Source organism: Bombus vancouverensis, chromosome 6 (genome assembly GCF_051014615.1).
Source record: "Bombus vancouverensis nearcticus chromosome 6, iyBomVanc1_principal, whole genome shotgun sequence".
NCBI classification, from domain to species: domain Eukaryota; kingdom Metazoa; phylum Arthropoda; class Insecta; order Hymenoptera; family Apidae; genus Bombus; species Bombus vancouverensis.
In genome coordinates, this window is record NC_134916.1 from 3,174,759 (window position 1) to 3,194,442 (window position 19,684).

Sequence of the window (19,684 nt, forward strand, 5' to 3'; positions counted from 1 at the left end):
ATACCATATAACGTAATACGGTATAACGTTATACCATATAACGTAATACGTTATAACATTATACCATATAACGTAGTACGTTATAACGTTATACCATATAACGTAATACGTTATAACGTTATACCATATAACGTAATACGTTATAACGTTATACCATATAACGTAATACGTTATAACGTAATGCCATATAACGTAATTCGTTATAACGTTATACCATATAGCGTACTACGTTATAACGTTATACCATATAACGTAATACGTTATAACATTATACCATATAACGTAGTACGTTATAACGTTATACCATATAACGTAATACGTTATAACGTTATACCATATAACGTAATACGTTATAACGTTATACCATATAACGTAATACGTTATAACGTAATGCCATATAACGTAATACGTTATAACGTAATACCATATAACGTAAAACGTCATTTCGTTATACTATATAACGTAATACGGTATAACGTTATACCATATAACGTAATACGTTATAACGTAATACCATATAACGTAAAACGTCATTTCGTTATACTATATAACGTAATACGGTATAACGTTATACCATATAACGTAATACGTTATAACGATATACCATATAACGTAATACGTTATAACGTTATACCATATAACGTAATACGTCATAACGTTATACCATATAACGTAATACGTTATAACGTAATGCCATATAACGTAATTCGTTATAACGTTATACCATATAGCGTACTACGTTATAACGTTATACCATATAGCGAAATAAGTTAAAACGTTATACCATATAACGTAATACGTTATAACGTAATACCATATAACGTAGAACGTCATTTCGTTATACCATATAACGTAATACGTTATAACGTTATACCATATAACGTAATACGTTATAACGTAATACCATATAACGTAATACGTTATAACGTTATACCATATAACGTAATACGTGATAACGATATACCATATAACGTAATACGTTAAAACGTTATACCATATAACGTAATACGTTATAACGTTATACCATATAACGTAATACGTGATAACGTTATACCATATAACGTAATACGTTATAACGTTATACCATATAACGTAATACGTCATAACGTAATACCATATAACGTAATACGTTATAACGTTATACCATATAACGTAATACGTTAAAACGTTATACCATATAACGTAATACGTTATAACGTTATACCATATAACGTAATACGTGATAACGTAATACCATATGACGTAATACGTTATGACGTTATACCATATAACGTAATACGTTATAACGTAATACCATATAACGTAATACGTTATAACGTAATACCAAATAACGTAAAACGTCATTTCGTTATACCATATAACGTAATACGGTATAACGTTATACCATATAACGTAATACGTTATAACGATATACCATATAACGTAATACGTTATAACGTTATACCATATAACGTAATACGTTATAACGTTGTACCATATAACGTAATACGGTATAACGTTGTACCATATAACGTAATACGTTATAACGTTATACCATATAACGTAGTACGTTATAACGTTATACCATATAACGTAATACGTTATAACGTTATACCATATAACGTAATACGTTATAACGTTATACCATATAACGTAATACGTTATAACGTTATACCATATAACGTAATACGTTATAACGTAATGCCATATAACGTAATTCGTTATAACGTTATACCATATAGCGTACTACGTTATAACGTTATACCATATAGCGTAATAAGTTAAAACGTTATACCATATAACGTAATACGTTATAACGTAATACCATATAACGTAAAACGTCATTTCGTTATACCATATAACGTAATACGTCATAACGTAATACGTCATAACGTAATACCATATAACGTAATACGTTATGACGTTATACCATATAACGTAATACGTTATAACGTAATACCATATAACGTAATACGTTATAACGTAATACCATATAACGTAATACGTTATAACGTAATGCCATATAAAGTAATGCGTGATAAGGTTATACCATATAACGTAATACGTCATAACGTAATACCATATAACGTAAAACGTCATTTCGTTATACCATATAACGTAATACGGTATAACGTTATACCATATAACGTAATACGTTATAACGTAATGCCATATAACGTAATTCGTTATAACGTTATACCATATAGCGTACTACGTTATAACGTTATACCATATAGCGTACTACGTTATAACGTTATACCATATAGCGTAATACGTTAAAACGTTACACCATATAACGTAATACGTTATAACGTAATACCATATAACGTAAAACGTCATTTCGTTATACCATATAACGTAATACGTCATAACGTAATACGTCATAACGTAATACGTTATAACGTAATGCCATATAACGTAATTCGTTATAACGTTATACCATATAGCGTACTACGTTATAACGTTATACCATATAGCGTACTACGTTATAACGTTATACCATATAACGTAGTACGTTATAACGTTATACCATATAACGTAATACGTTATAACGTTATACCATATAACGTAATACGTTATAACGTTATACCATATAACGTAATACGTTATAACGTTATACCATATAACGTAATACGTTATAACATTATACCATATAACGTAGTACGTTATAACGTTATACCATATAACGTAATACGTTATAACGTTATACCATATAACGTAATACGTTATAACGTAATACCATATAACGTAATACGTTATATCGTAATGCCATATAACGTAATACGTTATAACGTAATACCATATAACGTAAAACGTCATTTCGTTATACCATATAACGTAATACGGTATAACGTTATACCATATAACGTAATACGTTATAACGATATACCATATAACGTAATACGTTATAACGTTATACCATATAACGTAATACGTTATAACGTAATGCCATATAACGTAATTCGTTATAACGTTATACCATATAGCGTACTACGTTATAACGTTATACCATATAGCGTAATACGTTAAAACGTTATACCATATAACGTAATACGTTATAACGTAATACCATATAACGTAAAACGTCATTTCGTTATACCATATAACGTAATACGTCATAACGTAATACGTCATAACGTAATACCATATAACGTAATACGTTATGACGTTATACCATATAACGTAATACGTTATAACGTTATACCATATAACGTAATACGTTATAACGTTATACCATATAACGTAATACGTTATAACGTTATACCATATAACGTAATACGTTATGACGTTATACCATATAGCGTACTACGTTATAACGTTATACCATATAACGTAATACGTTATAACATTATACCATATAACGTAGTACGTTATAACGTTATACCATATAACGTAATACGTTATAACGTTATACCATATAACGTAATACGTTATATCGTTATACCATATAACGTAATACGTTATAACGTAATGCCATATAACGTAATACGTTATAACGTAATACCATATAACGTAAAACGTCATTTCGTTATACCATATAACGTAATACGGTATAACGTTATACCATATAACGTAATACGTTATAACGATATACCATATAACGTAATACGTTATAACGTTATACCATATAACGTAATACGTTATAACGTAATGCCATATAACGTAATTCGTTATAACGTTATACCATATAGCGTACTACGTTATAACGTTATACCATATAGCGTAATACGTTAAAACGTTATACCATATAACGTAATACGTTATAACGTAATACCATATAACGTAAAACGTCATTTCGTTATACCATATAACGTAATACGTCATAACGTAATACGTCATAACGTAATACCATATAACGTAATACGTTATGACGTTATACCATATAACGTAAAACGTCATTTCGTTATACCATATAACGTAATACGTCATAACGTAATACGTCATAACGTAATACCATATAACGTAATACGTTATGACGTTATACCATATAACGTAATACGTTATAACGTTATACCATATAACGTAATACGTTATAACGTTATACCATATAACGTAATACGTTATAACGTTATACCATATAACGTAATACGTTATAACGTAATACCATATAACGTAATACGTTATAACGTTATACCATATAACGTAATACGTGATAACGATATACCATATAACGTAATACGTTAAAACGTTATACCATATAACGTAATACGTTATAACGTTATACCATATAACGTAATACGTGATAACGTTATACCATATAACGTAATACGTTATAACGTTATACCATATAACGTAATACGTCATAACGTTATACCATATAACGTAATACGTTATAACGTTATACCATATAACGTAATACGTCATAACGTAATACCATATAACGTAATACGTTATGACGTTCTTCCATATAACGTAATACGTTATAACGTAATACCATATACCGTAATACGTTATAACGTAATACCATATAACGTAAAACGTCATTTCGTTATACCATATAACGTAATACGTTATAACGTAATACCACATAACGTAATACGTTATAACGTAATGCCATATAAAGTAATACGTGATAAGGTTATACCATATAACGTAATACGTCATAACGTAATACCATATAACGTAAAACGTCATTTCGTTATACCATATAACGTAATACGGTATAACGTTATACCATATAACGTAATACGTTATAACGATATACCATATAACGTAATACGTTATAACGTTATACCATATAACGTAATACGTTATAACGTTATACCATATAACGTAATACGTCATAACGTAATACCATATAACGTAATACGTTATGACGTTCTTCCATATAACGTAATACGTTATAACGTAATACCATATACCGTAATACGTTATAACGTAATACCATATAACGTAAAACGTCATTTCGTTATACCATATAACGTAATACGTTATAACGTAATACCATATAACGTAATACGTTATAACGTTATACCATATAACGTAATACTAGATAACGTTATACCATATAACGTAATACGTTATAACGTTATACCATATAACGTAATACGTGATAACGTAATACCATATAACGTAATACGTTATGACGTTATACCATATAACGTAATACGTTATAACGTTATACCATATAACGTAATACGTTATAACGTAATACCATATAACGTAATACGTTATAACGTTATACCATATAACGTAATACGTGATAACGTTATACCATATAACGTAATACGTTAAAACGTTATACCATATAACGTAATACGTTATAACGTTATACCATATAACGAAATACTTGATAACGTAATACCATATGACGTAATACGTTATGACGTTATACCATATAAAGTAATACGTTATAACGTAATACCATATAACGTAATACGTTATAACGTAATACCATATAACGTAAAACGTCATTTCGTTATACCATATAACGTAATACGGTATAACGTTATACCATATAACGTAATACGTTATAACGTAATACCATATAACGTAATACGTTATAACGTTATACCATATAACGTAATACTAGATAACGTTATACCATATAACGTAATACGTTATAACGTTATACCATATAACGTAATACGTGATAACGTAATACCATATAACGTAATACGTTATAACGTTATACCATATAACGTAATACGGTATAACGTTATACCATATAACGTAATACGTTATAACGTAATACCATATAACGTAATACGTTATAACGTAATACCATATAACGTAATACGTTATAACGTTATACCATATAACGTAATACTAGATAACGTTATACCATATAACGTAATACGTTATAACGTTATACCATATAACGTAATACGTTATAACGTTATACCATATAACGTAATACGTTATAACGTAATACAATATAACGTAATACGTTATAACGTTATACCATATAACGTAATACGTGATAACGTTATACCATATAACGTAATACGTTAAAACGTTATACCATATAACGTAATACGTTATAACGTTATACCATATAACGAAATACTTGATAACGTAATACCATATGACGTAATACGTTATGACGTTATACCATATAAAGTAATACGTTATAACGTAATACCATATAACGTAATACGTTATAACGTAATACCATATAACGTAAAACGTCATTTCGTTATACCATATAACGTAATACGGTATAACGTTATACCATATAACGTAATACGTTATAACGATATACCATATAACGTAATACGTTATAACGTTATACCATATAACGTAATACGGTATAACGTTATACCATATAACGTAATACGTTATAACATTATACCATATAACGTAGTACGTTATAACGTTATACCATATAACGTAATACGTTATAACGTTATACCATATAACGTAATACGTTATAACGTTATACCATATAACGTAATACGTTATAACGTAATGCCATATAACGTAATTCGTTATAACGTTATACCATATAGCGTACTACGTTATAACGTTATACCATATAACGTAATACGTTATAACATTATACCATATAACGTAGTACGTTATAACGTTATACCATATAACGTAATACGTTATAACGTTATACCATATAACGTAATACGTTATAACGTTATACCATATAACGTAATACGTTATAACGTAATGCCATATAACGTAATACGTTATAACGTAATACCATATAACGTAAAACGTCATTTCGTTATACTATATAACGTAATACGGTATAACGTTATACCATATAACGTAATACGTTATAACGTAATACCATATAACGTAAAACGTCATTTCGTTATACTATATAACGTAATACGGTATAACGTTATACCATATAACGTAATACGTTATAACGATATACCATATAACGTAATACGTTATAACGTTATACCATATAACGTAATACGTCATAACGTTATACCATATAACGTAATACGTTATAACGTAATGCCATATAACGTAATTCGTTATAACGTTATACCATATAGCGTACTACGTTATAACGTTATACCATATAGCGAAATAAGTTAAAACGTTATACCATATAACGTAATACGTTATAACGTAATACCATATAACGTAGAACGTCATTTCGTTATACCATATAACGTAATACGTTATAACGTTATACCATATAACGTAATACGTTATAACGTAATACCATATAACGTAATACGTTATAACGTTATACCATATAACGTAATACGTGATAACGATATACCATATAACGTAATACGTTAAAACGTTATACCATATAACGTAATACGTTATAACGTTATACCATATAACGTAATACGTGATAACGTTATACCATATAACGTAATACGTTATAACGTTATACCATATAACGTAATACGTCATAACGTAATACCATATAACGTAATACGTTATAACGTTATACCATATAACGTAATACGTTAAAACGTTATACCATATAACGTAATACGTTATAACGTTATACCATATAACGTAATACGTGATAACGTAATACCATATGACGTAATACGTTATGACGTTATACCATATAACGTAATACGTTATAACGTAATACCATATAACGTAATACGTTATAACGTAATACCAAATAACGTAAAACGTCATTTCGTTATACCATATAACGTAATACGGTATAACGTTATACCATATAACGTAATACGTTATAACGATATACCATATAACGTAATACGTTATAACGTTATACCATATAACGTAATACGTTATAACGTTGTACCATATAACGTAATACGGTATAACGTTGTACCATATAACGTAATACGTTATAACGTTATACCATATAACGTAGTACGTTATAACGTTATACCATATAACGTAATACGTTATAACGTTATACCATATAACGTAATACGTTATAACGTTATACCATATAACGTAATACGTTATAACGTTATACCATATAACGTAATACGTTATAACGTAATGCCATATAACGTAATTCGTTATAACGTTATACCATATAGCGTACTACGTTATAACGTTATACCATATAGCGTAATAAGTTAAAACGTTATACCATATAACGTAATACGTTATAACGTAATACCATATAACGTAAAACGTCATTTCGTTATACCATATAACGTAATACGTCATAACGTAATACGTCATAACGTAATACCATATAACGTAATACGTTATGACGTTATACCATATAACGTAATACGTTATAACGTAATACCATATAACGTAATACGTTATAACGTAATACCATATAACGTAATACGTTATAACGTAATGCCATATAAAGTAATGCGTGATAAGGTTATACCATATAACGTAATACGTCATAACGTAATACCATATAACGTAAAACGTCATTTCGTTATACCATATAACGTAATACGGTATAACGTTATACCATATAACGTAATACGTTATAACGTAATGCCATATAACGTAATTCGTTATAACGTTATACCATATAGCGTACTACGTTATAACGTTATACCATATAGCGTACTACGTTATAACGTTATACCATATAGCGTAATACGTTAAAACGTTACACCATATAACGTAATACGTTATAACGTAATACCATATAACGTAAAACGTCATTTCGTTATACCATATAACGTAATACGTCATAACGTAATACGTCATAACGTAATACGTTATAACGTAATGCCATATAACGTAATTCGTTATAACGTTATACCATATAGCGTACTACGTTATAACGTTATACCATATAGCGTACTACGTTATAACGTTATACCATATAACGTAGTACGTTATAACGTTATACCATATAACGTAATACGTTATAACGTTATACCATATAACGTAATACGTTATAACGTTATACCATATAACGTAATACGTTATAACGTTATACCATATAACGTAATACGTTATAACATTATACCATATAACGTAGTACGTTATAACGTTATACCATATAACGTAATACGTTATAACGTTATACCATATAACGTAATACGTTATAACGTAATACCATATAACGTAATACGTTATATCGTAATGCCATATAACGTAATACGTTATAACGTAATACCATATAACGTAAAACGTCATTTCGTTATACCATATAACGTAATACGGTATAACGTTATACCATATAACGTAATACGTTATAACGATATACCATATAACGTAATACGTTATAACGTTATACCATATAACGTAATACGTTATAACGTAATGCCATATAACGTAATTCGTTATAACGTTATACCATATAGCGTACTACGTTATAACGTTATACCATATAGCGTAATACGTTAAAACGTTATACCATATAACGTAATACGTTATAACGTAATACCATATAACGTAAAACGTCATTTCGTTATACCATATAACGTAATACGTCATAACGTAATACGTCATAACGTAATACCATATAACGTAATACGTTATGACGTTATACCATATAACGTAATACGTTATAACGTTATACCATATAACGTAATACGTTATAACGTTATACCATATAACGTAATACGTTATAACGTTATACCATATAACGTAATACGTTATGACGTTATACCATATAGCGTACTACGTTATAACGTTATACCATATAACGTAATACGTTATAACATTATACCATATAACGTAGTACGTTATAACGTTATACCATATAACGTAATACGTTATAACGTTATACCATATAACGTAATACGTTATATCGTTATACCATATAACGTAATACGTTATAACGTAATGCCATATAACGTAATACGTTATAACGTAATACCATATAACGTAAAACGTCATTTCGTTATACCATATAACGTAATACGGTATAACGTTATACCATATAACGTAATACGTTATAACGATATACCATATAACGTAATACGTTATAACGTTATACCATATAACGTAATACGTTATAACGTAATGCCATATAACGTAATTCGTTATAACGTTATACCATATAGCGTACTACGTTATAACGTTATACCATATAGCGTAATACGTTAAAACGTTATACCATATAACGTAATACGTTATAACGTAATACCATATAACGTAAAACGTCATTTCGTTATACCATATAACGTAATACGTCATAACGTAATACGTCATAACGTAATACCATATAACGTAATACGTTATGACGTTATACCATATAACGTAAAACGTCATTTCGTTATACCATATAACGTAATACGTCATAACGTAATACGTCATAACGTAATACCATATAACGTAATACGTTATGACGTTATACCATATAACGTAATACGTTATAACGTTATACCATATAACGTAATACGTTATAACGTTATACCATATAACGTAATACGTTATAACGTTATACCATATAACGTAATACGTTATAACGTAATACCATATAACGTAATACGTTATAACGTTATACCATATAACGTAATACGTGATAACGATATACCATATAACGTAATACGTTAAAACGTTATACCATATAACGTAATACGTTATAACGTTATACCATATAACGTAATACGTGATAACGTTATACCATATAACGTAATACGTTATAACGTTATACCATATAACGTAATACGTCATAACGTTATACCATATAACGTAATACGTTATAACGTTATACCATATAACGTAATACGTCATAACGTAATACCATATAACGTAATACGTTATGACGTTCTTCCATATAACGTAATACGTTATAACGTAATACCATATACCGTAATACGTTATAACGTAATACCATATAACGTAAAACGTCATTTCGTTATACCATATAACGTAATACGTTATAACGTAATACCACATAACGTAATACGTTATAACGTAATGCCATATAAAGTAATACGTGATAAGGTTATACCATATAACGTAATACGTCATAACGTAATACCATATAACGTAAAACGTCATTTCGTTATACCATATAACGTAATACGTTATAACGTAATACCATATAACGTAATACGTTATAACGTTATACCATATAACGTAATACTAGATAACGTTATACCATATAACGTAATACGTTATAACGTTATACCATATAACGTAATACGTGATAACGTAATACCATATAACGTAATACGTTATGACGTTATACCATATAACGTAATACGTTATAACGTTATACCATATAACGTAATACGTTATAACGTAATACCATATAACGTAATACGTTATAACGTTATACCATATAACGTAATACGTGATAACGTTATACCATATAACGTAATACGTTAAAACGTTATACCATATAACGTAATACGTTATAACGTTATACCATATAACGAAATACTTGATAACGTAATACCATATGACGTAATACGTTATGACGTTATACCATATAAAGTAATACGTTATAACGTAATACCATATAACGTAATACGTTATAACGTAATACCATATAACGTAAAACGTCATTTCGTTATACCATATAACGTAATACGGTATAACGTTATACCATATAACGTAATACGTTATAACGTAATACCATATAACGTAATACGTTATAACGTTATACCATATAACGTAATACGGTATAACGTTATACCATATAACGTAATACGTTATAACGTAATACCATATAACGTAATACGTTATAACGTAATACCATATAACGTAATACGTTATAACGTTATACCATATAACGTAATACTAGATAACGTTATACCATATAACGTAATACGTTATAACGTTATACCATATAACGTAATACGTTATAACGTTATACCATATAACGTAATACGTTATAACGTAATACAATATAACGTAATACGTTATAACGTTATACCATATAACGTAATACGTGATAACGTTATACCATATAACGTAATACGTTAAAACGTTATACCATATAACGTAATACGTTATAACGTTATACCATATAACGAAATACTTGATAACGTAATACCATATGACGTAATACGTTATGACGTTATACCATATAAAGTAATACGTTATAACGTAATACCATATAACGTAATACGTTATAACGTAATACCATATAACGTAAAACGTCATTTCGTTATACCATATAACGTAATACGGTATAACGTTATACCATATAACGTAATACGTTATAACGATATACCATATAACGTAATACGTTATAACGTTATACCATATAACGTAATACGGTATAACGTTATACCATATAACGTAATACGTTATAACATTATACCATATAACGTAGTACGTTATAACGTTATACCATATAACGTAATACGTTATAACGTTATACCATATAACGTAATACGTTATAACGTTATACCATATAACGTAATACGTTATAACGTAATGCCATATAACGTAATTCGTTATAACGTTATACCATATAGCGTACTACGTTATAACGTTATACCATATAACGTAATACGTTATAACATTATACCATATAACGTAGTACGTTATAACGTTATACCATATAACGTAATACGTTATAACGTTATACCATATAACGTAATACGTTATAACGTTATACCATATAACGTAATACGTTATAACGTAATGCCATATAACGTAATACGTTATAACGTAATACCATATAACGTAAAACGTCATTTCGTTATACTATATAACGTAATACGGTATAACGTTATACCATATAACGTAATACGTTATAACGTAATACCATATAACGTAAAACGTCATTTCGTTATACTATATAACGTAATACGGTATAACGTTATACCATATAACGTAATACGTTATAACGATATACCATATAACGTAATACGTTATAACGTTATACCATATAACGTAATACGTCATAACGTTATACCATATAACGTAATACGTTATAACGTAATGCCATATAACGTAATTCGTTATAACGTTATACCATATAGCGTACTACGTTATAACGTTATACCATATAGCGAAATAAGTTAAAACGTTATACCATATAACGTAATACGTTATAACGTAATACCATATAACGTAAAACGTCATTTCGTTATACCATATAACGTAATACGTTATAACGTTATACCATATAACGTAATACGTTATAACGTAATACCATATAACGTAATACGTTATAACGTTATACCATATAACGTAATACGTGATAACGATATACCATATAACGTAATACGTTAAAACGTTATACCATATAACGTAATACGTTATAACGTTATACCATATAACGTAATACGTGATAACGTTATACCATATAACGTAATACGTTATAACGTTATACCATATAACGTAATACGTCATAACGTAATACCATATAACGTAATACGTTATAACGTTATACCATATAACGTAATACGTTAAAACGTTATACCATATAACGTAATACGTTATAACGTTATACCATATAACGTAATACGTGATAACGTAATACCATATGACGTAATACGTTATGACGTTATACCATATAACGTAATACGTTATAACGTAATACCATATAACGTAATACGTTATAACGTAATACCAAATAACGTAAAACGTCATTTCGTTATACCATATAACGTAATACGGTATAACGTTATACCATATAACGTAATACGTTATAACGATATACCATATAACGTAATACGTTATAACGTTATACCATATAACGTAATACGTTATAACGTTATACCATATAACGTAATACGTTATAACGTTATACCATATAACGTAATACGTTATGACGTTATACCATATAGCGTACTACGTTATAACGTTATACCATATAACGTAATACGTTATAACATTATACCATATAACGTAGTACGTTATAACGTTATACCATATAACGTAATACGTTATAACGTTATACCATATAACGTAATACGTTATAACGTTATACCATATAACGTAATACGTTATAACGTAATGCCATATAACGTAATACGTTATAACGTAATACCATATAACGTAAAACGTCATTTCGTTATACCATATAACGTAATACGGTATAACGTTATACCATATAACGTAATACGTTATAACGATATACCATATAACGTAATACGTTATAACGTTATACCATATAACGTAATACGTTATAACGTAATGCCATATAACGTAATTCGTTATAACGTTATACCATATAGCGTACTACGTTATAACGTTATACCATATAGCGTAATACGTTAAAACGTTATACCATATAACGTAATACGTTATAACGTAATACCATATAACGTAAAACGTCATTTCGTTATACCATATAACGTAATACGTCATAACGTAATACGTCATAACGTAATACCATATAACGTAATACGTTATGACGTTATACCATATAACGTAAAACGTCATTTCGTTATACCATATAACGTAATACGTCATAACGTAATACGTCATAACGTAATACCATATAACGTAATACGTTATGACGTTATACCATATAACGTAATACGTTATAACGTTATACCATATAACGTAATACGTTATAACGTTATACCATATAACGTAATACGTTATAACGTTATACCATATAACGTAATACGTTATAACGTAATACCATATAACGTAATACGTTATAACGTTATACCATATAACGTAATACGTGATAACGATATACCATATAACGTAATACGTTAAAACGTTATACCATATAACGTAATACGTTATAACGTTATACCATATAACGTAATACGTGATAACGTTATACCATATAACGTAATACGTTATAACGTTATACCATATAACGTAATACGTCATAACGTTATACCATATAACGTAATACGTTATAACGTTATACCATATAACGTAATACGTCATAACGTAATACCATATAACGTAATACGTTATGACGTTCTTCCATATAACGTAATACGTTATAACGTAATACCATATACCGTAATACGTTATAACGTAATACCATATAACGTAAAACGTCATTTCGTTATACCATATAACGTAATACGTTATAACGTAATACCACATAACGTAATACGTTATAACGTAATGCCATATAAAGTAATACGTGATAAGGTTATACCATATAACGTAATACGTCATAACGTAATACCATATAACGTAAAACGTCATTTCGTTATACCATATAACGTAATACGGTATAACGTTATACCATATAACGTAATACGTTATAACGATATACCATATAACGTAATACGTTATAACGTTATACCATATAACGTAATACGTTATAACGTTATACCATATAACGTAATACGTCATAACGTAATACCATATAACGTAATACGTTATGACGTTCTTCCATATAACGTAATACGTTATAACGTAATACCATATACCGTAATACGTTATAACGTAATACCATATAACGTAAAACGTCATTTCGTTATACCATATAACGTAATACGTTATAACGTAATACCATATAACGTAATACGTTATAACGTTATACCATATAACGTAATACTAGATAACGTTATACCATATAACGTAATACGTTATAACGTTATACCATATAACGTAATACGTGATAACGTAATACCATATAACGTAATACGTTATGACGTTATACCATATAACGTAATACGTTATAACGTTATACCATATAACGTAATACGTTATAACGTAATACCATATAACGTAATACGTTATAACGTTATACCATATAACGTAATACGTGATAACGTTATACCATATAACGTAATACGTTAAAACGTTATACCATATAACGTAATACGTTATAACGTTATACCATATAACGAAATACTTGATAACGTAATACCATATGATGTAATACGTTATGACGTTATACCATATAAAGTAATACGTTATAACGTAATACCATATAACGTAATACGTTATAACGTAATACCATATAACGTAAAACGTCATTTCGTTATACCATATAACGTAATACGGTATAACGTTATACCATATAACGTAATACGTTATAACGTAATACCATATAACGTAATACGTTATAACGTTATACCATATAACGTAATACGGTATAACGTTATACCATATAACGTAATACGTTATAACGTAATACCATATAACGTAATACGTTATAACGTAATACCATATAACGTAATACGTTATAACGTTATACCATATAACGTAATACTAGATAACGTTATACCATATAACGTAATACGTTATAACGTTATACCATATAACGTAATACGTTATAACGTTATACCATATAACGTAATACGTTATAACGTAATACAATATAACGTAATACGTTATAACGTTATACCATATAACGTAATACGTGATAACGTTATACCATATAACGTAATACGTTAAAACGTTATACCATATAACGTAATACGTTATAACGTTATACCATATAACGAAATACTTGATAACGTAATACCATATGACGTAATACGTTATGACGTTATACCATATAAAGTAATACGTTATAACGTAATACCATATAACGTAATACGTTATAACGTAATACCATATAACGTAAAACGTCATTTCGTTATACCATATAACGTAATACGGTATAACGTTATACCATATAACGTAATACGTTATAACGATATACCATATAACGTAATACGTTATAACGTTATACCATATAACGTAATACGGTATAACGTTATACCATATAACGTAATACGTTATAACATTATACCATATAACGTAGTACGTTATAACGTTATACCATATAACGTAATACGTTATAACGTTATACCATATAACGTAATACGTTATAACGTTATACCATATAACGTAATACGTTATAACGTAATGCCATATAACGTAATTCGTTATAACGTTATACCATATAGCGTACTACGTTATAACGTTATACCATATAACGTAATACGTTATAACATTATACCATATAACGTAGTACGTTATAACGTTATACCATATAACGTAATACGTTATAACGTTATACCATATAACGTAATACGTTATAACGTTATACCATATAACGTAATACGTTATAACGTAATGCCATATAACGTAATACGTTATAACGTAATACCATATAACGTAAAACGTCATTTCGTTATACTATATAACGTAATACGGTATAACGTTATACCATATAACGTAATACGTTATAACGTAATACCATATAACGTAAAACGTCATTTCGTTATACTATATAACGTAATACGGTATAACGTTATACCATATAACGTAATACGTTATAACGATATACCATATAACGTAATACGTTATAACGTTATACCATATAACGTAATACGTCATAACGTTATACCATATAACGTAATACGTTATAACGTAATGCCATATAACGTAATTCGTTATAACGTTATACCATATAGCGTACTACGTTATAACGTTATACCATATAGCGAAATAAGTTAAAACGTTATACCATATAACGTAATACGTTATAACGTAATACCATATAACGTAAAACGTCATTTCGTTATACCATATAACGTAATACGTTATAACGTTATACCATATAACGTAATACGTTATAACGTAATACCATATAACGTAATACGTTATAACGTTATACCATATAACGTAATACGTGATAACGATATACCATATAACGTAATACGTTAAAACGTTATACCATATAACGTAATACGTTATAACGTTATACCATATAACGTAATACGTGATAACGTTATACCATATAACGTAATACGTTATAACGTTATACCATATAACGTAATACGTCATAACGTAATACCATATAACGTAATACGTTATAACGTTATACCATATAACGTAATACGTTAAAACGTTATACCATATAACGTAATACGTTATAACGTTATACCATATAACGTAATACGTGATAACGTAATACCATATGACGTAATACGTTATGACGTTATACCATATAACGTAATACGTTATAACGTAATACCATATAACGTAATACGTTATAACGTAATACCAAATAACGTAAAACGTCATTTCGTTATACCATATAACGTAATACGGTATAACGTTATACCATATAACGTAATACGTTATAACGATATACCATATAACGTAATACGTTATAACGTTATACCATATAACGTAATACGTTATAACGTTATACCATATAACGTAATACGGTATAACGTTGTACCATATAACGTAATACGTTATAACGTTATACCATATAACGTAGTACGTTATAACGTTATACCATATAACGTAATACGTTATAACGTTATACCATATAACGTAATACGTTATAACGTTATACCATATAACGTAATACGTTATAACGTTATACCATATAACGTAATACGTTATAACGTAATGCCATATAACGTAATTCGTTATAACGTTATACCATATAGCGTACTACGTTATAACGTTATACCATATAGCGTAATAAGTTAAAACGTTATACCATATAACGTAATACGTTATAACGTAATACCATATAACGTAAAACGTCATTTCGTTATACCATATAACGTAATACGTCATAACGTAATACGTCATAACGTAATACCATATAACGTAATACGTTATGACGTTATACCATATAACGTAATACGTTATAACGTTATACCATATAACGTAATACGTTATAACGTTATACCATATAACGTAATACGTTATAACGTTATACCATTTAACGTAATACGTTATAACGTAATACCATATAACGTAATACGTTATAACGTTATACCATATAACGTAATACGTGATAACGATATACCATATAACGTAATACGTTAAAACGTTATACCATATAACGTAATACGTTATAACGTTATACCATATAACGTAATACGTGATAACGTTATACCATATAACGTAATACGTTATAACGTTATACCATATAACGTAATACGTCATAACGTTATACCATATAACGTAATACGTTATAACGTAATGCCATATAACGTAATTCGTTATAACGTTATACCATATAGCGTACTACGTTATAACGTTATACCATATAGCGTAATACGTTAAAACGTAATACCATATAACGTAATACGTTATAACGTAATACCATATATCGTAAAACGTCATTTCGTTATACCATATAACGTAATACGGTATAACGTTGTACCATATAACGTAATACGTTATAACGATATACCATATAACGTAATACGTTATAACGTTATACCATATAACGTAATACGTTATAACGTAATGCCATATAACGTAATTCGTTATAACGTTATACCATATAGCGTACTACGTTATAACGTTGTACCATATAGCGTAATACGTTAAAACGTTATACCATATAACGTAATACGTTATAACGCAATACCATATAACGTAAAACGTCATTTCGTTATACCATATAACGTAATACGTCATAACGTAATACGTCATAACGTAATACCATATAACGTAATACGTTATGACGTTATACCATATAACGTAATACGTTATAACGTTATACCATATAACGTAATACGTTATAACGTTATACCATATAACGTAATACGTTATAACGTTATACCATATAACGTAATACGTTATAACGTAATACCATATAACGTAATACGTTATAACGTTATACCATATAACGTAATACGTGATAACGATATACCATATAACGTAATACGTTAAAACGTTATACCATATAACGTAATACGTTATAACGTTATACCATATAACGTAATACGTGATAACGTTATACCATATAACGTAATACGTTATAACGTTATACCATATAACGTAATACGTCATAACGAAATACCATATAACGTAATACGTTATAACGTTATACCATATAACGTAATACGTTAAAACGTTATACCATATAACGTAATACGTTATAACGTTATACCATATAACGTAATACGTGATAACGTTATACCATATAACGTAATACGTTATAACGTAATGCCATATAACGTAATACGTTATAACGTAATACCATATAACGTAAAACGTCATTTCGTTATAC